Source organism: Dendrobates tinctorius, unplaced genomic scaffold (genome assembly GCF_039654945.1).
Source record: "Dendrobates tinctorius isolate UK_male_01 unplaced genomic scaffold, ASM3965494v1 ptg000250l, whole genome shotgun sequence".
Taxonomy (NCBI): Eukaryota; Metazoa; Chordata; class Amphibia; order Anura; family Dendrobatidae; genus Dendrobates; species Dendrobates tinctorius.
In genome coordinates this window covers 46122626-46149316 of record NW_027361917.1, presented here as the reverse complement: position 1 = coordinate 46149316, position 26691 = coordinate 46122626, and positions in this window count along the sequence as shown.

The window sequence follows — 26691 nt, the reverse complement described above, 5'->3', positions numbered from 1 at the left end:
CAATAAAAAGAATCTGAACTTTTTCACACATTGAGTGCAAAGATCATTTCTAAAATGGGCAGACAGATGGTGTACTTTCACTAGCAGATCCAGCAGCTCTGGATAGCTTTTGAGAAAACGTTGAACCGCGAGGTTAAGCACATGGGCAAGGCAAGGTACGTGTGTGGGCTCACCTTGCCTCAGAGCCGCCACCAGGTTCCGGCCATTGTCACACACGACCATACTTGGCTGTAGGTTCAGCAGTGTCATCCAAATACCTGACTGCTCTTTCAGCACTGTCCACAACTCTTCTGCATTGTGCGGTTTGTCACCTATGCAGATTAGCTTCAGCACAGCCTGTTGTTGCCGCTTGGCTGAGGCAGTGCTGCAGTGATTCCAGCTTCTGCCTGATGTGTTCATTTCAGAAATGGAGGCTGAAGAGGAGGAGGAGGTGCAGGAGCTGTAGACTTTGGGAGCAACCCTGATTGACATAGGACCCGCAATCCTCGGCGTGGGGAGGATGTGTTCCATCCCAAGGTCCGACTGCGTCTTGGCTTCCACTGTGTTCAGCCAGTGTGCCGTCAGTGACATGCACCATCCCTGCCCACAAGCACTTATCCACATGTCCTTGGTCAGGTGGACTCTCCCAGTAACAGCATTATTGAGGGCACAGGTAATGTTGTGGGACACATACTGGTGTAATGCTGGTATGGTACAACAGGAGAAATAATGGCGACTGGGGACCGAATACCTTTGGACGGCTGCCGCCATCAGGTTGCGGAAAGCTTCCGCTTCAACGAGCCTAAAAGGCAACATTTCGAGTGCAAGCAGGCGAGAAATGTTCAAATTAAGTACTGTGGGGCATTGGCTGGGTATTTCTGTTTGAATTCCAATGACTGGGGCATAAACAACTGAAGGCTGGGCTGGAAGAAGGACATGGATGGGTTTGATGATGGTGCTGGTTGACTGTGGGCCACAACAGGTGCAGGGCCCAAGGCATCTTCACAGGCACAGTGAACTGGGGATTGGCTTGTTCGCAAAGCAATGGAAGAAGCAGTGTTGTCACCTTCAGACAGTGTTCCTGGAGCCTGGGGTTTGGCCCACAAAGTCAGGTGCTTTGCTGCCATGTGCCTAATCATGCTGGTGGTGGTCAGGCTGGTAGTTTTGCTACCCCTGCTGATGCGGGCATGTCAAGTACTGCAAATGGCCTGTTTGGGGTTATTGGCAGTCTTTCAAAAATAGCCAGACTCGGGAAGATCTAACAGTTGGAATGGCAACTTCCATCATGTTGGTGTTATGGGGAACGAATGCACGCCTTCTGTCTGTGGCCACCACACTGCTTCTTCCTACCTGTTGGGGTGATATGCCTCTTTGCCCATGTGTGCTGCTGTCCTCACTCCACATGTCCTCCTGCCCTGTTGGGTCAGCCACTATGTCATCCATCACCTCGTCTTCCACATCCACACCCTGCTCCTCCTCGTGACTTTCTGGCAATTGTGTCTCATCATCGTCCACCTCTTGTGACACTTTCCCACCAATCACCTTCGTGTGACTGTGGCTGTTCAAATGTTTGGGCATCGCTACAAGCGATCTCATCTGGCCTCACTTCAAGTAGACCGGCCAAGAGTCTGGAATCTTTAAAGAGAAAACTGAACAACTCTTCAAAGTGTCCAAGTGTGGGATCAGTTGTCTCAGGGCACTCGACATGGTGGGAGGAAGGATGATCAGGGTGAGAAATATCAGCTTGGCCATGGCCTTGTCCTCTGCATGCACCATCAGCATCACCTCCACTTCCCCGTCCCTTGCCTTGCCCATTTTAAATGGACTACTGAAATATTTGAAAAGCTCAATACAAATGGATTTATTTTGAGAAAATTATATGTGATCAGTATGTTTGCAAGGCAAAGATTTTTACTCCACAGATACACCAGGCCTCAGCCTGAGATAACAGACTGTATAAATTTTTTTTTTTTTTTGGATAAAAAAGACTGCTGGATATAACGAGAGTGGCAGACTGCCCAAAAAAGGGAAGTTAGGCCTAAAATGCCTGAATTTTTGGCACACGGATGTATGAGGCGTGTCACAGATAGACCCCACTGTAAAATGTGGCCTGTTTTTTAAAATAATGCGACATAGTTCTGTATATAAGTACTGTGACACCCAGGACGAAAAAAAAGAAAATCGCCGTAAACTGGCCAAACTTTGAGCATACACAGATATGAGCCGCCACGGAGATACCAATATGACAAATGTGTGGGCTATATTTTTTTTTGCTAACTACTGCTGTATTTAAGTACAGTGACAGCCAGGACAAAAAAAGAAAACCGCCGTAAACTGGCCAAACTTTGTGCACGCACAGATATGAGCTGACACGGAGATACCACTACTACAAATGTTTTTTTTTTGTTTTTCTGTTTTTTTATGGCTAAATAGTGCTGTATGTAAGCACAGTTTCATCCCGAAAAAAAAAAAAAAACGCCGTAAACTGGCGAAACTTTGAGCATGAAAAGATATGAGCTGCCACAGAGATACCACACCAAAAAATGTGTGGCCTGTATTGTATTTTTCATTTTTTTGCTAAAGTGACAGCCAGGACAAAAAAAGAAAACCGCCGTAAACTGGCCAAATTTTGAGCACGCACAGATATGAGCTGGGATGGAGATACCACACCAAAAAATGTGTGGCCGGTATTCCAATTACACCTGGGGCTAGCTATATATGGCCAATATATCCTACAGATAGCAGCAGCACCAGAACACAGGAAGGGAATGGACCCTCTTGATGTATGCAATGATGTATATGCACACATACAGTGCCTGCAAGCCTTGCACTGATATGTATAGAGCGACGTATACTACCCTGCCTACCTAACACTGGAACCTATATACTACCGAATTAGTCCTTAGAGGGACTGTTGCTTTAGCTGGATGTGAATAGTTTAGGATGGTAGACCCCACACTAACTAATAAATCCCCAATTCTGACCCTATATCGGCAACAGCTCTCCCTACACTCTCTCAATCTGGAGCTGAATGCGCCAAGCAGGGAGGCATCCGGTCTCTTATACCGCTGATGATGCTGTGCAGCCAGCCAATCACTGCACGACCACAACAAAGACGGCTGTGGCATTTCATTGCTTGGCAGACAATCCCTGCATTGTGATTGGGTCTGTAAAGTCCGCTAAAAAAGCTGGGTGGAGACCCGAGTTCCCGTCGAGTAATCTTGGAAATACTTGGTGCTCGCCGAGTACACCAAGTACCGTGATACCCAGGTGTGTAACGAGTAGTGACAAGCACATTTGCTCATCACTATTCACTATGAAAACATAATGGAACCAATGAAATACAAAATACATATTCCTGGACCAAGGATGCTCGCAAAATTACAATAGAAAATACATAGAAACCATAGAGAGTTTTAAATATCCTAACAGTATTGATATGCTGCAAAATGTGCTTAGTTGTTAATTAATCAATTCTCTATTTTGCACGTGTTTTGTTTACATTGTGGTCTTTTTTATTAATAAAGACGATTTGTAACTTTACAGAGTGTTGATTAATTAACAACTAAGCACATTTTGCAGCATATTCACACTGTTAGGATATTTAAAACTCTCTATGGTTTCTATGTATTTTCAATTATGTGTTCACTGACCAGAAAAACACTTATTACATTTAATGCATTTCCCCTCTTTTGAGGTTCATGAGTAGTAAGATGATACGTAATAATAACACACTTATCTGACATCAGATGATGCAGGTACAAGGCAGAAGGTCCATATGATAAAGGACATCCGATGTAAAATCCCCTCTGGTTAAGTGGGCACTTAAACACCTGTGATTACTCACTAATGATCTGTTTTTTTTTATTTTTTTCCTAGATTTCCTAAATATTTCCAGGTATAGATTCCTATACACCATGTGGTCCTTTTCTTGGCTTTATCAAGTCCCTATTGTTTGTGCTTCTCTTTTGTCTGTTTTCCCTTCTTTTTTTCCTTTCCTTTTTTCTTCACTAGTTGTCCTTTTCATTTATCCCCTATTTATTTCCCTTTTTTTCCAACTTTCGTCCAATTGTTTTATTCCTTCATTTACTTTTCCTCCTTTTTTCCCCTATGTCTCCCTTAATCTTCCATTTACATGTTTCCTTTATTCCTTTAACTGTTATTTTAACCTTTCTCCACTGGTCCGCTCCTGTTTCTATCTGTGAGCATACACTTTGGCATTTTCCATCTTTATACAGCATCTGCACTTTCCGTACTTCAGGTTATTTCTTACTGTGCATGTAAGTGCTTTCTTCAGCTTTTTTCGTCAGTATTCGTTTACACACATGCTCACTCTTAATTTCAATGTCCAGCACTTGCGTCATAGGATGTCACTCCTAATCCCGCCACTCTATGGACTGATATCACCATGGAGATATCACTACCGGTGATATCACATCAACCAACACCGGAACTGCTGCAACCCGCCAACCTACTGTCTCCTTCCCCACCATCCTGTAGCATGTAAGCCTGAAAGGGCAGGATCCTTTCTCCACTCTATATCAGTCTGTGATTGTTAGTTTGTTTACTGTAAGTGATATCTGTAATTTGTATGTAACCCCTTCTCATGTACAGCACCATGGAATCAATGGTGCTATATAAATAAATAATAATAATAATAATAATGGAGCGATGAGCTCCACACAGCAGGACATTTGGACCCATTTATATATAAAGGCAATATCAAGAGGTCTCTTTTCCTTCCACTTGCTTATTTTCATGTTCACTTTTGTATTTAAGTTTTCTTCTTCTGAAAAAACTGTCTTACCTCTCTTATGGGAAGAATTTACTACATATACATGTGGCGCCCCTGAGGGTCCAGTCACCACAGAGGTACTGTACCTCAGCCAGAGGTGTGGTACTCTGCTCTCAGGTAAGGAGGGAGCACCACCCAGAACTCACACACTCGCATCCAACACCAGACCTCTCAGGCGCAGGGAGGGACTGAGTAGAGGGTTTGGGTGGAGAAAGCAGCAGGGGAGAGCTGAAGGAAGTAACAGTCAGAGAGTGAGATAGTTAGTGCTGGGGACTGGAGCAGTGAGGAGCTCGTCCCTGGACTGGACTAGAGAAGAGAAGTGAACAGAAGGGGACCTAGGGGCACGGGAAGTGAGGAATCCACGTGTGGCACCCGAATCCATGCTGACTTTAGTTAGGTGGAGGGACCAGGTACAAGTAGGGGACCAGCCTCAGACCAGTGGAGAAAGTAAGGACTCAGCTAGCAAACCAGAGGTTGCAGTATCTGCATGTGCTACAGCCAACTCCATATACATTCGCTGAAATGGAAGAACTGTGAGTAAAAGTGTGAAGACTGCACTCCGCTGTGTTCTCTGACTTATTTACAGCGTCACCTACCTTGCACCACGACTACAACCAATTAGTACCCTGGCCCTAGGGGGCCCTGAAAATATTTTCTCCTTTTTAATCATTTCTTGACTTGCCTGTTCATACTTGGACTTATTTTTTCTATTATAATACCTTTCACAGTGAATGTTGCTCTATTTGACTCTTTTAGAAAGTCTTCTGCTACTCTGGGCCTTCTCTCTGTGTAGTGAATAATATTCCACTGATTAATCTCAATATGACATCCACATATCGGGTGCCTCTCATTTGGAGCTAGAATATTATAGGTAACAGTAATATCCGAGAAAGCCTCAGTTAGCACTATAATAAAATTGGATGTGTGACCAAGCCCTAAGAGGATACCTCATTAATATGGCATAGTCAAAGAGGTAAATAGACCGAGATCGGACTGCGATGCAATTGTAGGGATGTAGACTGTCTTACCCTGTTCCTGCCCCTGAAGACAACAAATGCGCTATGTGAATACCGTCGTGTGTTTTTATATGTAAAAGTAATGTGTGTCTAATTTAATGTAATATATTATGATGATGTACAGTATATAAGGTAACAACAGAGTGAAAGTAACAAAGTTCACTAAATTGCAAAACGTATATGGATATTCATAATAAATATATTAACCTACTCAAAAATGAATACACCAAAAAGAGTCCAAGAATATGAGACTCAAATAAATTTATTGAAAAATTACAAATATAAACAGAACCAAAATAACATAATAAAAAAAAAAATATTACATAATGTGTAATCACAAAAAATACATATATATTAAACACAGTGACCACAAAAGATACATAATCATACAGAAAATGATAAGGGTAATAATACCAATAAAGTGCATAATGTAAGCTGAAAAAAACAACTACTATAAAAAGTGCATATTAATAATATAAACCCAAATCAAAAATACCTGTAGTAAGTGGCTCAGTGTGTCAAAGCTCCCTCCAACGTACGTTTCGCCCACTGTGGCTTTTTCAAGGAGTGTCACTCCTTGAAAAAGCCACAGTGGGCGAAACGTACGTTGGAGGGAGCTTTGACACACTGAGCCACTTACTACAGGTATTTTTGATTTGGGTTTATATTATTAATATGCACTTTTTATAGTAGTTGGTTTTTTCAGATTACATTATGCACTTTATTGGTATTATTACCCTTATCATTTTCTGTATGATTATGTATCTTTTGTGGTCACTGTGTTTAATATATATGTATTTTTTGTGATTACACATTATGTAATATTTTTTTTTTATTATGTTATTTTGGTTCTGTTTATATTTGTAATTTTTCAATAAATTTATTTGAGTCTCATATTCTTGGACTCTTTTTGGTGTATTCATTTTTGAGTAGGTTAATACAGTATATAAGGTGTTAATACATAATGTGAGTACAGCATAGGATAAGCTTAGGATAGTATAAGATATACAATAGAGATTAATAGGTTTAGCATATAAGATAGGAAATGGTTAAGAATAGTATTAGTCCAATGGATGGGCACTAGTGTCGATAAAAGTTGGTCACTTCCAGGTTAGAAAGTAGTTAGTGAAGTGTACAGTGGAGTTCAGTGGGTTGCTAGGGGCAGCATGGGCCAACCATTCGAGGCAGTAGGAGGCCCAATGGAGTTCCCAGATGAACATTTCAACAGTGTCTGAAGCTTGGGCCAAGTACCAAGGAGCGGGCCTGGTCTTCTGACATCACAAGGTACGTGGACATGGAATGTGGGGCAAGTGGTTGGTCCCTAGTGCACTACCAGAGTGGACAACAAATTCCAGAGACTGATGGAGACAGCAGGCTTGGGGATAGACCAGGACAAGTGGGTGGCAAGACAGAACAGAAGTTTTAATAAGGAGGAAGGGAGTGCGAATTGATGTGCCCTATCCCACTTGTGCCTAAATGATGAACTTGGACTGTTTAGTAAAAGTTTGACTGTTACAAAGATCTTGGAGTCCCATGCATTATATGCAGCAGCTCCTGAGGACGGAAGCCTGGAGGCAGCAGAGGCCTGCGGCCTACAAGGGAGTGTGATGCACCCCACACCCTACAGCACACTGGAACGGAGACACTCCTTGTCTGAAAAGTGCGAGAGTGCAACTAGACAGCAGCTCGGTCGGAACTACCGCTCTCTGACACTTTACACATGGACTGGCCAGCGGCTCTCCCAGCTCAAACATGACAGCTTCACATGGTTCTATGCAGCTGTCACGTTCGGGTCAGGAAAGGCATGGCCAGTCCGTGCTTCAGTCCAATTTATAAGGCTGTCTGATTGTGTCCAAATGGTGCTGTGAAGCTGTGGCGCCCCTGAGGCTCAGTCGCCACAGAGGTACTGCACCTCCTCCTGAGGTGTGGTATCCCACCATCCAGGTAAGGTGGAGACTCCTGACCACACTCCAACACCTGCACCCCACACCACAAAGTAGTGTAGCAAAGCACCTTCGGCGGCTACCTGCTTGGAGTATAGCAAAGCACCCATTGGTGACTCCCTGCTTGGAACACGAAACGTGCTGGGAGGTGGGTGGAGTTAGATAACATTACAAGGAGCGGGAAGAGTTTAGGATTAAAGTCAGTTGGTTGGAGAGCTAGAGAGAAGAAGATCCCCGGAGAGAGGGATAGATGGATGGAAGTGCTGCAGCAGATCCCAGTGACCTGGGTCTGCTGGCAAGGGAAAGGGAGAGAGAGAGAGCAACATAGACTGAAAGCCTGATTCTCCATAGAAATAAAGGATTAGTACGGAACGTGAGGAGTAAAAGAGAACAGAGGACGTGGGTGAGAAGAGAACCCTTCCTAGAAGTTCTAAGCGCAAGGCCGGGGCCCGGTCCCTGAGGTTGTATGGATACTAATGGTCCTGCAGCAGACACCGGAGGAATAGAAGTAGTGACCACTCTATTCCCACACAAGACTTGGGGGCACAACAGCAACTGGATAGTGAGCCGGGACTTAGTAGCATGGAGTCCCCGAAGCAGCTGTCTGCCGTACAAGTAGAGTTCATAAGAACATCGGACAGGAGGAACTCCAGTGTAACTCAGTACTAGGAGTACTTCATCTAAAGGTGCTATAAGAGGAGACGTTCAAAAAGTCACATGTTGGCGAAGTGTTGGAAAGGAGTATTCCATCTGGCCTGGGGGTTGACTGAGTCCCTGACCCGGAGGACACGGCACGGAGGCGGGCACCTGTTTGTGCAACTGACTGTGAGTAAAGCTTTGGAACTACATGCCCTGGTGTCCTCCACTTATTCCTGCGCCAACCTGTCCAGCACTGCTACATCCCTTGCGCCTGACACCACCCCAACTAAGTGTCACCTCACCTACTCTGACCTGGGACTACAGCTCTGCCTGTGGAGGGCTATAACATCATTGCTGCACCACACCATCAGTCCCAGAGGATCTGCATGCAGCGTCGGCTTAACACCTCCCTTACCGAACACCACAGGTGGCGTCACGAACTATTCATTTCCATTACAAAACATCATTCAATCTCCCTTTTACTTGGGCGCCCAGGGCCACGGATCGGGTCACTGCTGCTGTGACAATCCCCTCTGAGAGACCGGCCCGGTACCGAGTACCCCACAGCCCTGGGAGGGCGACCCAAAGCTTGGCGTCACGAACAGGATGACGAGACCTGATGCCATCGGGCTCTGTGTGCCTAAGACTCAAAGTTTTTGAAAATGTGCAGAAGACCCAATTTAATAGACTGTAAAATGAATGCTAAAAATGGCCGCTGGTGCAGTGAAGAAGGGCGAGACAACATTTGTAGTCCTAAGAACAGACCGCAGACTGTCCTTGGCCTCCCCTGTCTGAACTTCTATGCGACAATGACATGGCCCACCCCCCAAGGGGTTCGTATACTGGCTTGGTATGGAGGAGTTGGAAGAAGACGCCGCCCTCAGGAGGAGGGGCGAGGGCCAGTGGCAGGAAAAGAGCTCAGGCAGGAAGAAGAACGCCAGAACGCCATCTTGGAAGGAGAAGGGAGGAGGCCTGTGGAGTGCACAGAGGTTGAGTTGGATCTCCCCGGCGCCATGGCTGAAGGCTCCAACCCCGTCTCCTGGATGAACCGCCAACAGCTGGAAGACGAGATAACCCAGCTGACGTGCCACCTGCGACTGAGGCAGGAAGCGTTATGGATATTGAACCTGCAGCGTGCCCACTAGGGGCCTGCACCTGCGGTACCCGCAACACCGGTACCTGTCACCGCTGCACCGGATCTCCCACAGGAAGACCCGGTAGCACCTGAGATGGCTGCAATGACCCCGGCAGCGTCTGTGGGCATCTCCCTGCCACTCCATGTTGCCAAGGGAGCCAAAGCGGAGGAAGAGGAGCTCCCGCCTGGACCTGACGCGGCTGTGCAGAGCCCACCAGAGACCCCCGCGGACCCGGAGCCGCTATCTGCTCCGCCGGCGCCACTGCCGCCCTACTGGCCTATCCCGGTGGATATCCCCGCTGCCGCCGGCTATCTCCAATCTGCACTGGAATGCCGCCAGGAGGCTCCAGGTACGTCTGACGTCCCTGCACCTGGGAAGATCTTGGGGTGTACCGCTGTCGCAGCGGCTGGCCAGGTCGTGCTAGATTTGGTCTGGGACCGGGATACCAGTTCCCCGGGGGAAACACCTGAACCCCTAACCATAGTACCACGGGCTAGGGTGGGCAGAGATCAGTCCCGGGAAGAGGAGGAAGTGACAAAGGCCCACTGCCAGGAGATCATCCGACAACTGGCAGCCGAGCAGTGGGAGAGGGAACAGAGAAGGTTGTCTGTGCTGGGCCCTGACCTAGACCGCAAAGAAGAGAAACCCGTGCTGGTCACTATGGTCCCTGGGATTCGGCAGGATGGGGTCAGATTCTCAATGTGAACCATGAGCGGGGGTTCGGTTTAATCTCTGACCCCAAATGGATCTCCGACCTGTTCTTTAATCGGAGAGATGTGGAATCCCATCTGAAAAAGGGACACCCTGCCCGGAACCTACACCCAGGGGATTACATGACTTTCACCCGGCATGAGGGACTAAGGGGGTGGTATGCCCTAAATATACACCATATCCCGGAGGATTTCATCGAGAGTTACAGGCAGAAGCAACCTGCTGCTCCTCCACCCACAGTCATCACCAAAGCCGTGCGGGTACCTGCCCTCATAAGCCAAGCTGCATCAGCACCAGTCCCGCAGCCAAAAGTACAGGAGGTCACCAATTTCACCCTTTGGGTGGAAAAGTACCTGCGGTCTGCCAACTCGTTTTTCACCCCAGGAGGGGATCACCACCAGTAATGTACAGTAAACTAACTTTGTTGCCCAGGAGGGTATTTTCACCATCGTGCCTGTTTTTTCAGTTTTTCCTATTATCTTTCTATTTTTGATTATGTTATTTGTTGATCCAGTTGTTGCCTAGTTCTTTGGCAGCCTTTGCACTTGAACTGTGGAGATCATGGATGCTGAGTGATCCGGAACTGTAAATGTAAATAGTTTGCACCTCTTTAGGTGCTCTCTCTTGGTTTTACATAGGAACCTTCCCTTGAACAAGGACTACCTCGTTATAAGGACATTTCAAGACATAACGGCTGGACCAGTGTCTACTCTTTGCACTTATTGATAATGCTTAATATTTTTTGAATAAGAAGCTAGACAATGATAGTGTGTAGTGAAAGTATTAATGACTGATTTTATAGGGTCTAATTGAGAAAGAAATGCAGTGACTGTGTTACAGAGTTTGAATAAAGATGTGAGAGTTAAATAAAAATGTGAAAGATAAATGGAGAAGAAAAGTGTTGCTAGCAAATGTGTTGCTCGAGTGATAGTGAATCTGTTCCTATAGCACTTTGAATTAGGTAGCATAACTTTAAATATAGACAGTTAACTTGTTTGTAACATTCAAGAAACGGTGCCTCCCACATTGGGAAGTTTAGTATAAGACATGTTTATTATGCAATATAAAAATTTTGTATGTTTCTATATTGTCAACTTTGTTTGCCTTGCAGCCCGCGGATGTGCTTTGTTTAATGGGGGGGTTTGTGGTGCCCCTGAGGCTCAACCACCACAGAGGTATTGCACCTACTCCTAAGGTGTGGTATCCCACCATCCAGGTAAGGTGGAGACTCCTGACCATGCTCCAACACCTGCACCCCACACCACAAAGTAGTGTAGCAAAGCACCTTCGGCGGCTCCCTGCTTGGAGTATAGCAAAGCACCCATTGTGGCTCCCTGCTTGGAACACGAAACGTGCTGGGAGGTGGGTGGAGTTAGATAACATTACAAGGAGCGGGAAGAGTTTAGGATTAAAGTCAGTTGGTTGGAGAGCTAGAGAGAAGAAGATTCCCGGAGAGAGGGATAGATGGATGGATGTGCTGCAGCAGATCACAGTGACCTGGGTCTGCTGGCACGGGAAAGGGAGAGAGAGAGAGAGGGCAACATAGACTGAAAGCCTGATTCTCCATAGAAATAAAGGATTAGTACGGAACGTGAGGAGTAAAAGAGAACAGAGGATGTGGGTGAGAAGGGAACTCTTCCTAGAAGTTCTAAGCGCAAGGCCGGGGCCCGGTCCCCGAGGTTGTATGGATACTAATGGTCCTGCAGCAGACACCGGAGGAATAGAAGTAGTGACCACTCTATTCCCACACAAGACTTGGGGGCACAACAGCAACTGGATAGTGAGCCGGGACTTAGTAGCATGGAGTCCCCGAAGCAGCTGTCTGCCGTACAAGTAGAGTTCATAAGAACATCGGACAGGAGGAACTCCAGTGTAACTCAGTACTAGGAGTACTTCATCTAAAGGTGCTACTATAAGAGGAGACGTTCAAAAAGTCACATGTTGGCGAAGTGTTGGAAAGGAGTATTCCATCTGGCCTGGGGGTTGACTGAGTCCCTGACCCGGAGGACACGGCACGGAGGCGGGCACCTGTTTGTGCAACTGACTGTGAGTAAAGCTTTGGAACTACATGCCCTGGTGTCCTCCACTTATTCCTGCGCCAACCTGTCCAGCACTGCTACATCCCTTGCGCCCGACACCACACCAACTAAGTGTCACCTCACCTACTCTGACCTGGGACTACAGCTCTGCCTGTGGAGGGCTATAACATCATTGCTGCACCACACCATCAGTCCCAGAGGATCTGCATGCAGCGTCGGCTTAACACCTCCCTTACCGAACACCACAGGTGGCGTCACGAACTATTCATTTCCATTACAAAACATCATTCAATTTCCCTTTTACTTGGGCGCCCAGGGCCACGGATCGGGTCACCGCTGCTGTGACAATCCCCTCTGAGAGACCGGCCCGGTACCGAGTACCCCACAGCCCTTTGAGGGCGACCCAAAGCTTGGCGTCATGAACAGGATGACGAGGCCTGATGCCATCGGGCTCTGTGTGCCTAAGACTCAAAGTTTTAGAAAATGTGCAGAAGACCCAATTTAATAGACTGTAAAATGAATGCTAAAAATGGCCGCTGGTGCAGTGAAGAAGGGCATGACAACATTGGTAGTCCTAAGAACAGACCGCAGACTGTCCTTGGCCTCCCCTGTCTGAACTTCTATGCGACAATGACATGGCCCACCCCCTAAGGGGTTCGTATACTGGCTTGGTATGGAGGAGTTGGAAGAAGACGCCGCCCTCAGGAGGAGGGGTGAGGGCCAGTGGCGGGAAAAGAGCTCAGGCAGGAAGAAGAACGCCAGAACGCCATCTTGGAAGGAGAAGGGAGGAGGCCTGTGGAGTGCACAGAGGTTGAGTTGGATCTCCCCGGCGCCATGGCTGAAGGCTCCAACCCCATCTCCTGGATGAACCGCCAACAGCTGGAAGACGAGATAACCCAGCTGATGTGCCACCTGCGACTGAGGCAGGAAGTGTTATGGATATTGAACCTGCAGCGTGCCCACTAGGGGCCTGCACCTGCGGTACCCGCAACACCGGTACCTGTCACCGCTGCACCGGATCTCCCACAGGAAGACCCGGTAGCACCTGAGATGGCTGCAATGACCCCGGCAGCGTCTGTGGGCATCTCCCTGCCACTCCATGTTGCCAAGGGAGCCAAAGCGGAGGAAGAGGAGCTCCCGCCTGGACCTGACGCGGCTGTGCAGAGCCCACCAGAGACCCCCGCGGACCCGGAGCCGCTATCTGCTCCGCCGGCGCCACTGCCGCCCTACCGGCCTATCCCGGTGGATATCCCCGCTGCCGCCGGCTATCTCCAATCTGCACTGGAATGCCACCAGGAGGCTCCAGGTACGTCTGACATCCCTGCACCTGGGAAGATCTTGGGGTGTACCGCTGTCGCAGCGGCTGGCCAGGTCGTGCTAGATTTGGTCTGGGACCGGGATACCAGTTCCCTGGGGGAAACACCTGAACCCCTAACCATAGTACCACGGGCTAGGGTGGGCAGAGATCAGTCCCGGGAAGAGGAGGAAGTGACGAAGGCCCACTGCCAGGAGATCATCCGACAACTGGCAGCCAAGCAGTGGGAGAGGGAACAGAGAAGGTTGTCTGTGCTGGGCCCTGACCTAGACCGCAAAGAAGAGAAACCCGTGCTGGTCACTATGGTCCCCGGGATTCGGCAGGATGGGGCCAGATTCTCAATGTGAACCATGAGCGGGGGTTCGGTTTAATCTCTGACCCCAAATGGATCTCCGACCTGTTCTTTAATCGGAGAGATGTGGAATCCCATCTGAAAAAGGGACACCCTGCCCGGAACCTACACCCAGGGGATTACATGACTTTCACCCGGCATGAGGGACTAAGGGGGTGGTATGCCCTAAATATACACCGTATCCCGGAGGATTTCATCGAGAGTTACAGGCAGAAGCAACCTGCTGCTCCTCCACCCACAGTCATCACCAAAGCCGTGCGGGTACCTGCCCTCATAAGCCAAGCTGCATCAGCACCAGTCCCGCAGCCAAAAGTACAGGAGGTCACCAATTTCACCCTTTGGGTGGAAAAGTACCTGCGGTCTGCCAACTCGTTTTTCACCCCAGGAGGGGATCACCACCAGTAATGTACAGTAAACTAACTTTGTTGCCCAGGAGGGTATTTTCACCATCGTGCCTGTTTTTTCAGTTTTTCCTATTATCTTTCTATTTTTGATTATGTTATTTGTTGATCCAGTTGTTGCCTAGTTCTTTGGCAGCCTTTGCACTTGAACTGTGGAGATCATGGATGCTGAGTGATCCGGAACTGTAAATGTAAATAGTTTGCACCTCTTTAGGTGCTCTCTCTTGGTTTTATATAGGAACCTTCCCTTGAACAAGGACTACCTCGTTATAAGGACATTTCAAGACATAACGGCTGGACCAGTGTCTACTCTTTGCACTTATTGATAATGCTTAATATTTTTTGAATAAGAAGCTAGACAATGATATTGTGTAGTGAAAGTATTAATGACTGATTTTATAGGGTCTAATTGAGAAAGAAATGCAGTGACTGTGTTACAGAGTTTGAATAAAGATGTGAGAGTTAAATAAAAATGTGAAAGATAAATGGAGAAGAAAAGTGTTGCTAGTAAATGTGTTGCTCAAGTGATAGTGAATCTGTTCCTATAGCACTTTGAATTAGGTAGCATAACTTTAAATATTGACAGTTAACTTGTTTGTAACATTCAAGAAACGGTGCCTCCCACATTGGGAAGTTTAGTATAAGACATGTTTATTATGCAATATAAAAATTTTGTATGTTTCTATATTGTCAACTTTGTTTGCCTTGCAGCCCGTGGATGTGCTTTGTTTAATGGGGGGTTTGTGGTGCCCCTGAGGCTCAATCACCACAGAGGTACTTCACCTACTCCTGAGGTGTGGTATCCCACCATCCAGGTAAGGTGGAGACTCCTGACCATGCTCCAACACCTGCACCCCACACCACAAAGTAGTGTAGCAAAGCACCTTCGGCGGCTCCCTGCTTGGAGTATAGCAAAGCACCCAATGTGGCTCCCTGCTTGGAACACGAAACGTGCTGGGAGGTGGGTGGAGTTAGATAACATTACAAGGAGCGGGAAGAGTTTAGGATTAAAGTCAGTTGGTTGGAGAGCTAGAGAGAAGAAGATTCCCGGAGAGAGGGATAGATGGATGGATGTGCTGCAGCAGATCACAGTGACCTGGGTCTGCTGGCATGGGAAAGGGAGAGAGAGAGAGCAACATAGACTGAAAGCCTGATTCTCCATAGAAATAAAGGATTAGTACGGAACGTGAGGAGTAAAAGAGAACAGAGGACGTGGGTGAGAAGAGAACCCTTCCTAGAAGTTCTAAGCGCAAGGCCGGGGCCCGGTCCCCGAGGTTGTATGGATACTAATGGTCCTGCAGCAGACACCGGAGGAATAGAAGTAGTGACCACTCTATTCCCACACAAGACTTGGGGGCACAACAGCAACTGGATAGTGAGCCGGGACTTAGTAGCATGGAGTCCCCGAAGCAGCTGTCTGCCGTACAAGTAGAGTTCATAAGAACATCGGACAGGAGGAACTCCAGTGTAACTCAGTACTAGGAGTACTTCATCTAAAGGCGCTATAAGAGGAGACGTTCAAAAAGGCACATGTTGGCGGAGTGTTGGAAAGGAGTATTCCATCTGGCCTGGGGGTTGACTGAGTCCCTGACCCAGAGTACACGGCACGGAGGCGGGCACCTGTTTGCGCAACTGACTGTGAGTAAAGCTTTGGAACTACATGCCCTGGTGTCCTCCACTTATTCCTGCGCCAACCTGTCCAGCACTGCTACATCCCTTGCGCCTGACACCACACCAACTACGTGTCACCTCACTTACTCTGCCCTGGGACTACAGCTCTGCCTGTGGAGGGCTATAACATCATTGCTGCACCACACCATCAGTCCCAGAGGATCTGCATACAGCATCGGCTTAACACCTCCCTTGCCGAACACCACAGGTGGCGTCACGAACTATTCATTTCCATTACAAAACATCATTCAATCTCCCTTTTACTTGGGCGCCCAGGGCCACGGACCGGGTCACCGCTGCTGTGACAATCCCCTCTGAGAGACCGGCCCGGTACCGAGTACCCCACAGCCCTGGGAGGGAGACCCACAGCTATGATACAGAAGTATATGAAGTGTCTAAAGCCCCAGTCACACACACCGATCTCGTTAGTGAGATCGCTGTTGAGTCACAAGTTTTGTGACGCAACAGCGATCTCACCAGCGAGATCGCTGTGTGTGACAGGTATCAGCGACCAGCCCCCCTGCTGATCGTGCTCGAATGCCCTGGACTTTTTTTGGATCGTTGGTCTCCCGCTGGCCAGCATGCATCGCTGCGTGTGTGGAAGGCGGGAGAGCAGCGATCAGCGAGCTCCCAGCTCGTATCCAAGGTAAACAACGGGTTTCTAAGCACCGTGCGGCGCTTAGAAACCCGATGTTTACCTTGGTTACCAGCTCCCTGCACCAGCACGCTGGCGATTAGAAACTCTCTGTGTACCTTAGATACCAGCGCGCTGGTGCAGGAAGCTGGTAACCAAGGTAAACAGCGAGTTTCTAAGTGCCGCGCAGCGCTTAGAAGCATGATGTTTACCTTGGTTACCAGCTCCCTGCACCAGCGCGCTGGTATCTAAGGTACACAGCGATGCGAGCGCTCGTCGTCTCTGGTGCTGATCGCTGGTGAAGCTGCCTGTTTGGCAGCTCACCAGCGATCATGTAGCGACACACCAGCGATCCTGACAAGTTCATATCGTTGTCGGGATCGCTGGTGAGTCGCTATGTGTGACGGGGCCCTTACTCTGAAGCCATAAATATGCTGATGTAAGGAGGTGGTGGAGGACCTCTGTGTTCCCTCTCTTCTTCCTGTATTGCTCCCCCCATGCATCCTATGTAACAAAAAAAAAAAGTTATACACTACTATGTACTACTGTTGTAATGGATTATATTGTTCTATGGTGTGAGTCCCCTTTAATTGCTAATGTGTCCCTTGTAGACAGTAGCTGCTGTCTGTATGTAGGATAGGGACAGTTAATAGTCAAAAGTGGGCTTGATTAGCAGCTCAGAAAAGGTGGCAGGAAGCTGCTGCTGCAGTAGTAGCCCGGGCACGTTGGCTTTGGGCAGATGTATAGAAGCAACCGGGGCATTGCCAGATCCCAGCAGGGAACAGAATCTGCTGCCCTGGATTAAGGACTTAAGGATCGCAACACAGCCCCCAGGACTTCGGAAGGACCCTCGCTGAAGGGACTAAAAGCGTCCAGATCCCAGCGAGTGGACTGCTGCTTGATTTCGGCTACCGTGGCTGTGGTAGGTATGGCCGTGGATAGTGTCAGGGAGAGAGCAGGAAGCCAGTGTTGTACCCCTTTTCGCCTCACTGTTTATTAAAGTTCATTCCCTGTTGGACTGCAGCTGTGATCCTGGACTTTCATTACCTGGACTACTGTGGCTGGGAGAAGAAAAGGTAACCTGTGGGGGGAGCTGTGTCCACCTGGTGTCTCATGTACAAGGGGCCGGGGTGTCTGTGGACTGTGTTTTGTGGGTGAGCTCGGTCAGGACTACCACCCCAGTCGCCCTTGTTACACTGACACATGGACTTTGATTAAATCCAATCACTCCTGTACTGCATAGAAGGTCACTAGAACTATACACGACATATTTGTGGGATACTGATTAACTCCTAGTTTTCTACTCATTCCCCTTGTGTATTCTGCAATTTCATGCTGTAAAAGAGCCTTGTAGCCATTTATCATATCTGGAACAACTGCTCTGACGTCTTCAAATATTGATTCATTCAGTAAATTGTGCATCAGTTACATAATGATATCCAGTAAGTGATATCCTAATTTTACAGACTGATGTAATATACCAGCAATAATGCAGTGCAGATTCCTATGTGTCATGTTCTCTATATTGTTCAGCAACCAACAGTAGACTATAACAATGATATTATAACAAACTTGTAAAATAATACTACTTATGACATGTTATTATATTTAAGACTCATGTACATAGCAGACCGACATGCCTAGAGGCTGTATGGTCTTATGATCTGGGGCTGTACAGGTTCTGTGCACTAATGTACATGTTCCATTAGACCCCATATATATGGAAATATGATATTCTTCCCAAATTGTTTCCAGAAGACAAAAACTTTTTAAATTTTCATATTTGGGCTTCCTTTTTCCTTCTCTTCTTCCAAGAGTCATAAGGTTTTTTTTTTTATATTTCCATTGACATAGCCATATGATTGTTTGTGTTTTGGGGGATGTATTGTAATCTTGAATGACACCATTTATTTTATCAGATACGGGAAAATGGCATAAAAAATTCTAGTGCAGTGAAATAGTGGAAAAAAAACCTCACCATTTTTGGGGGGCTTGTATTTTTGTGTTAATGGCATTCATTGTGCAGTAAAAATGAACTGGTACAGAATTCACACATGGGAAGAGCATGCTGCCCAATGTAAATAAACATCAGAAAGAATTAGATAAAAAATTCCTTTTATTAGACATCACATAAAACCACAAAATCATAGTAATAGTAAATGAAGTAATTAATCAGTGTTTGGGAAACAGAAACAGATTCCCCAGAACTAATTCATAGCCTAGGCACAAACGAAATGCACCATGAGAACAATTCCTAAAAAGAAGGAGGGCAGTAAAATGCCCATATCATGACCTCTCCCCATGCATACAAGTGACACGTCTCTTTGAATCCCATAAATATCCAAAATATATATGTATATCTAAATGCAAAGTAAAGAGACGACTAGTGAGACAGCACTGTGGCCAGCATGCATGGAGACGCCTACCAGTGGGGCTAAGCCTTCCCTTCTGAATAAAGTGACGGTGCAGATCAAAGTGCCATATCGTGCTTACCCATATGGGTGAATATCTGAGTTCCAGGAACGTGCCCCGACGCACGTTTCGCCTATCTGGCTTCCTCGGGGGGCAGTGTGGGTAGGTGTGCTAGCCACATCTAAATATCCTGCCTACAGGTGCGCGATATCAGCTGCGAGGACGCGGTGCATGAGGGGCGGAGCTAGCACAGGCAACGCATCACCGCCGGCCCTCCAATGACGGTGCTGGTCAGGAGAAATCTCCAGTGACGTCAATACCCAGCGCAGTCACATAAGGAGGCCTTGGGCAACGCGAGACTGTGGAGTCGCCCGCGCATGCGCACCCCCGCGGCAGACATCTTGGTTTCTGGCAAGCAGATGGGCACCAGTGTCCACAAATGTGGCCTTACTAGTAGATCACATAGACGAATAATAAGATGTAGGATGTGAGAGGCGATGCAAGAAAGCAAAGGTAAAGGAGAAAAGGAAGGGAACAGGAGAACCGAGAAAGGAAGAAACAAACAGGAAAAAGGGAGAAAAGAGAAAAAAAGGGAAGGAGGGGAGAGACAGAAGGGGAGAGGGAGGGGCACGAGAAGGGAGGTGACTGACAAATTCAGAAATCCGTCCCATTACTACCTAAATCTCCGAAACAGAGATGTTACAAAATGTATGTGAATACCACCTACATAATATAGAAAGTTGAATGTCACTCCCAAACGCTACCAACAAAAGGAAAGAAAAAGCACAACGCCCATTGCATCTAGTGTGAATAATTAACTTCAACCTTCCTAAAAAAAACTTTGGATGAAAAGATCATCCATAAGGCAAATAGACAATTAGCCATTGAGCAATGTTAACATTACATATATAATAAAAGTCACGCTATACATATAACCAAAGCTCTAGAATCACACAAACGGGTAAGGGGATTAATATGTCCAAAGTACGTCTTCCAATGTATGATTCATCCTCCTCAGATTAAGGAGCTAATCCACCGCAGCCAGAACCATCAGCTGCCATCAGTCATTCATGGACGAAATGCGGTCATCACGAACAGTCACTATGATAATTGTGAAATAAAAAGAAATAAAATTAAAAACAGCACACCATAGATTAAAAAGGAAACAGAGGAAAAGAAAAAGGAAAAAAGGGGGCATCAGGAATCCAATTACAAAAAACATGCAAAGGATAATTTTTCATTAAGGCCCTTAGGTGCCATGGTTTGCAGGGTGACAATCCATCGACACTCCAGCTGCGCCAGTGTATGTTTGAGGTCACCACCTCTAATACCCCCACGTAACCGGTCAATGCCTATAAATTTAAGACCTGTGGGGTTACACTTGTGGCGCAGCTTGAAGTGTCGAGGGACCGTCTTGAGCATCACAGGGTCCACAACTTCCTCAGCTGCCCTGATGTCTCTAATGTGCTCTCTAACGCGAACCCGAAATTCCCGCAAGGTCAAACCCACATATCTCAATCCACATGGACATGTAGCGAGATAAATCACGTAACATGTACTGCATGATATATAGCTGGCAATCCGATGGCACCCACCTCCCTCGGCATTAGAAAAAGAGGTAGCCCGAAGGATATTCTTACAGGCCAAACAGGAGCCACATGGGTAACAGCCCTGTCTCTGCATACCAGCACCAAAAGGGGCCGGAGGATTGGCCACATAGTGAGTGCGCACTAAGATATCCCGCAGATTTTGTGGTCTTCTAGCTGTTAGAAGGGGACGTTCTGGCAAAATCGTTCTAAGTAACGGGACTGATCTTAAAACCGGCCAATGTCGAGTCATAATTTCCCGTATTTTGGACCAATGATTATTAAAAGTAGATATAAATCTAATGGGTTGATTCCCATTCGCCCCATTACATTTCACCCCCAATAGTTGGCTCCGTGGGGTTCGCTTGGCCCATAGGTAGCCCCTTTTGATCATTCTCCTGCTATAACCCCGGTCACAGAACCGCTGGGAAAGGTCACGAGCCTGCTCCTCAAAAATCACATCAGTAGCACAAATGCGTTTTAATCTCAAAAATTGGCCAATTGGGATGGCATAGATCGTAGAAGATATATGTGCAGATGTTGCGTGTAGAATTGCATTGACCGAGGTCTCCTTACGGAAGACGTCGGTAAGCACTGAGCCACCCTCAGAAACTATGATTTTGATGTCCAGGAAATCAATAATTTCCCTGGAACATTTATATGTTAATTTTATATTTAAATTGTTCTTATTGAGATTACTGATGAATTCGTGAAGAGCATGCTCGGGACCCTGCCATACAAACAAGATGTCGTCAATATATCTGTACCAGCACAGCACATGGGAAGCGGCACACACGCCATCCCCGAACAACTCCCTCTCCCAGTGACCGAGAAAGAGATTGGCGTAGGATGGCGCACATGCCGCCCCCATGGCCGTGCCGCGCTTCTGTAGATAGTACCTATCCTTAAATGTAAAGAAATTGTGTAACAAGATAAATTCGAGCAGCTCCATGACCAAGGAACGCAGGGATAGATCCAAGTCACCCATACCCAGAAAAAAAATATACAGCCTCCAGTCCGTCTGCATGATTGATGCTGGTATACAGAGACTCGACGTCGTCCGTCACCAAAAGCATATCTGGCTCTAATATTAACCCATCTATTTTCCTCAGGACGTCCGTAGTGTCCCTGACATAGGAGGTCAAGGTCTCAACAATGGGATGTAAATAATATTCAATAAACTTACAAATCGGATCACACAGCCCTCCCATGCCAGAGACAATAGGATGCCCCGGGGGGCTCAATCGGATCTTTGTGAATTTTGGGTAATAAATAGAAGGTGGGTACCACCGGATTAGTCACCAACAACCCATCTCGAACTTTTTTAAGAATGATTCCTTGGGAAAAGGCCCTCTCCACAATGTCCAAAATAGCGCCCGAAAATTCCTTCATAGGGCTACTCGGGAGGATTGTATAGGAGTCCCGATCCCTCAATTGTCTATAAACTTCCCTTTCATACTTCACTGTCGGCCAGACCACCACATTTCCCCCCTTGTCCGCTGGTTTTATTACTACAGCACGATATGGCACTTTGATCTGCACCGTCACTTTAATCAGAAGGGAAGGCTTAGCCCCACTGGTAGGCGTCTCCATGCATGCTGGCCACAGTGCTGTCTCACTAGTCGTCTCTTTATTTTGCATTTAGATATACATATATATTTTGGATATTTATGAGATTCAAAGAGACGTGTCACTTGTATGCATGGGGAGAGGTCATGATATGGGCATTTTACTGCCCTCCTTCTTTTTAGGAATTGTTCTCATGGTGCACTTCGTTTGTGCCTAGGCTATGAATTAGTTCTGGGGAATCTGTTTCTGTTTCCCAAACACTGATTACTTCATTTACTATTAATATGATTTTGTGGTTTTATGTGATGTCTAATAAATGGAATTTTTTATCTAATTCTTTCTGATGTTTATTTACATTGGGCAGCATGCTCTTCCCATGTGTGAATTCTGTATTATGTTTAGAGTGGCACATCCCCTTTGGGGACTATGGAAATTGTTGATCACCCATAGTACCGGTTATATCAAACTAAAATGAACTGGTAACAGGATTCTAAAAGTCATTATAATTAGCACTTATTCGCATCTGCATATAAATTGTCCAAGAGCAATCTGAAAAAAAAAATCGGATTGCACTCTGGCTAATGTTATTCAATGATTCAGTGTTCATCTGCGATTTTTTTCTCTGCTCAGATCAAACTGAGAAAAAAAAATAAATCGCAGGATGCTGCATATGGCTGCTTGTATTGAACAAGACTTGTCAATGCAAGTCAATGGGTGCGAGAAAAAAAAACTGCATGGTACAAGGACCATGCGTGTGCTCACATCGCTACCTGACGTTTCATCAGCCAAGTGTAGTAAATTCACAGCCTGAACTGTCAGACCAGAATAGATAGAAATATGTCAGTGAGATATGTTATCAGTGCTTTGGGTGTTTAGTTTTCTGCACTTGTATTTAGCTAATAATTAAATATATTAACCCCTTCCTGACATCAGACGTACTATCCCGTCCATGGGACCCGGGCCCCTATGCCCATGGACGGGATAGTACGTCTACCACGATCAGCGGCGCCCACGTGGTGAGCGCCGCTGATCACGGCCGGGTTTCAGCTGATTATCACAGCTGACACCCGGCCCAATGTGTCAGGGGCGGTCACGGACCGCCCCCGACACGTTAACCCCTTGCACACCGCGATCAAACATGATCGCGGTGTACCGGGGGTTAAAGGGAAGCATCGGCAGGGAGGGGGCTCCCTCCGTGCTTCCCTGAGCCCCCCACGGCAGCGCAATGTGCAGCGCTGCTGCCGGGGGCTCCTTTCCTGCAGGCCCCTGAATCCAAGATGGCGACGGGGGCCTTCGGGGGCCTGCAGGAAGCTGGGTACCTCAGTGCCTGCAAAGCGCAGGCGTGAGGAAGCCTTGTGCACTGCCTGTGACAGATCGCTGATCTGTCACAGTGATCTGTGATGTGACAGATCAGCGATCTGTCACAGAACAGTGATGTCCCACCTGGGACTATTTAATAAAGTAAAAAAAATAATAAAAAAAAGTGTTAAAATAATTTTAAAAAAATCGGCAAATAAATTACAAAAAAAAAAAAATATTCACCCAAATAAATCCATTTTTTGAAAATAAAAAAAAAAAAAAACAATAAAAGTACACATATTAGGTATCGCCGCGTCCGTAATGACCCACCCTATAAAACTGTCCCATTAGTTAACCCCTTTAGCGAACCCCTTAAAAAATAAAAATAAAAAACGAAGCAAAAAATAATGATTTATTATCATACCGCCAAACAAGAAGTGTAATAACGCGCGATCAAAAAGACGCATATAAATATCCATGGTACCGCTGAAAACATCATCTTGTCCCGCAAAAAACGAGCCACCACACAGCATCATCAGCGAAAAAATAAAAAAGTTATAGCTCGCAGAATAAAGCGATGCAAAAATAATTATTTTTTATATAAAATAGTTTTCATTGCATAAAACCGAGAAAACATAAAAAAACGACCTAAATGAGGTATCGCTGTAACCATACTGACCCGAAGAATAAAACCGCTTTATCAATTTTACCGCACGCGGAATGGTGTAAACGCACCCCCCCAAAAGAAATTCATGAAACGCTGGTTTTTGTTCATTCTGCGTCCCAAAAATCAGAATAAAAAGCGATCAAAAAATGTCACGTGCCCGAAAATGGTACCACTAAAAATGTCAACTCGTCCCGCAAAAAATAAGACCTCACATGACTCAGTGGGTCAAAATACGGAAAAATTATAGCTCTCAATATGTGGTGATGCAAAAACTATTTTTACAATAAAAAGCGTCTTTTAGCGTGCGACAGCCGCCAAACATAAAAACCGCCATAAATAGTAAATCAAACCCCCCGTTATCACCCCCTTAGTTAGGGAAAAATAATAAAATTAAAAAAATGTATTTATTTCCATTTTTCCGTTACGGTTAGGGTTAGGGCTAGGGCTAGGGTTAGGGCTAGGGTTAGGGCTAGGGCTGAGATTAGGGTTAGGGGTGTGTTGGGGTTCGGGTTGGAGTTAGAATTGGGGGTTTCCACTGTTTGGGCACATCAGGGGCTCTCCAAATGCAACATGGCGTCTGATTTCAATTCCAGCCAATTCTGAGTTGAAAAAGTCAAATGGTGCTCCTTCCCTTCCAAGCTCTGACATGCGCCCAAACAGTGTTTTACCCCCACATGTAGGGTATCAGCCTACTCAGGACAAATTGCAAAACAATTTTTGGGGTCCAATTTCTCCTGTTACCCTTAGGAAAATAAAAAATTGGGGGCAAAAATATCATTTTTGTGGAAAAAAATGATTTTTTTATTTTCACGTCCGAGCGTTATAATCTTCTGTGAAGCACTTGGGGGTTCAAAGTGCTCACCACACATCTAGATAAGTTCTGTGGGGGGTCTAGTGTCCAAAATGGGGTCACTTGTGGGGAGTTTCAATAGTTTAGGTACATTAGGGGCTCTCCAAAGGCAACATGACACCCGCAGACCATTCCATCAAAGTCTGCATTCCAAAACGTCACTACTTCCCTTCCGAGCCCTGACGTGTGCCCATACAGTAGTTTTCTCCCACATATGAGGTATCAGCATACTCAGGACAAATTGGACAACAACTTTTGGGGTCCAATTTCTCCTGGTACCCTTGGGAAAATAAAAAAATGGTGACTAAAAGATCATGTTTGTGGAAAAAATACGAATTTTTTATTTTCACGCCCGGGCGTTATAAACTTCTGTGAAGCACTGGGGGGTTCAAAGTGCTCACCACACATCTAGATAAGTTCCTTGGGGGGTCTAGTTTACAAAATGGGGTCATTTGTGGGGGGTTTCCACTGTTTAGGTACATCAGGGGTTTTCCAATCGCGACATGGCGTCCGATCTCAATTCCAGCCAAAAACGTCAAATGGCGCTGCTTCCCTTCCGAGCTCTGCCATGCGCCCAAATAGTGGTTTACCCCCACATGTGGGGTATCAGCGTACTCAGTACAAATTGCACAATAACTTTTAGGGTCCTGTTACCCTTGGAAAAATAAGAATTGAGGGTGAAAAGATCATTTTTGTGGAAAAAATATGATTTTTTAATTGTACGGCTTTATGTTATAAACTTCTGTGAAGCCCTTGGGGGTTCAAAGTTCTCACCACACATCTAGATAAGTTCCTTAGGGGGTCTAGTTTCCAAAATGGTGTCATTTGTGGGGGGTTTCCACTGTTTTGGTACATCAGGGGTTTTCCAATCGCGACATGGTGTCCGATCTCAATTCCAGCCAAAAACGTCAAATGGCGCTGCTTCCCTTCCGAGCTCTGCCATGCGCCCAAATAGTGGTTTACCCCCACATGTGGGGTATCAGCGTACTCAGTACAAATTGCACAATAACTTTTAGGGTGCTGTTACCCTTGGAAAAATAAGAATTGAGGGTGAAAAGATCATTTTTGTGGAAAAAATATGATTTTTTAATTGTACGGCTTTATGTTATAAACTTCTGTGAAGCCCTTGGGGGTTCAAAGTTCTCAACACACATCTAGATAAGTTCCTTAGGGGGTCTAGTTTCCAAAATGGTGTCATTTGTGGGGGGTTTCCACTGTTTAGGTATATCAGGGACTCTCCAAACGTGACATGGCGTCCGATCTGAATTCCAGACAATTTTGCATTGAAAAAGTCAAACGGCGCTCCTTCCATTCTGAGCTCTGCCATGCGCCGAAACAGTCGTTCCCCCTCACATATCAGGTATCAGCGTACTCAGAACAAATTGCACAATAACTTTTGCAGTCCAATTTCTCCTGTTACCCTTGGTAAAATAAAAAAAATTGAACCTGAAGTATTTTTTTTGTGAAAAAAAGTTAGATGTTCATTTTTTTTTAAATATTCAAAAAAATTCCTGTGACGCACCTAAAGGGTTAATAAACTTCTTGAATGTGGTTTTGAGCACCTTATGGGGTGCAGTTTTTAGAATGGTGTCACTTTTGGGTATTTTCTATCATATAGACCCCTCAAAGTGGCTTCAAATGTGATGTGGTCCGTAAAAATAAAATGGTGTTGTAAAA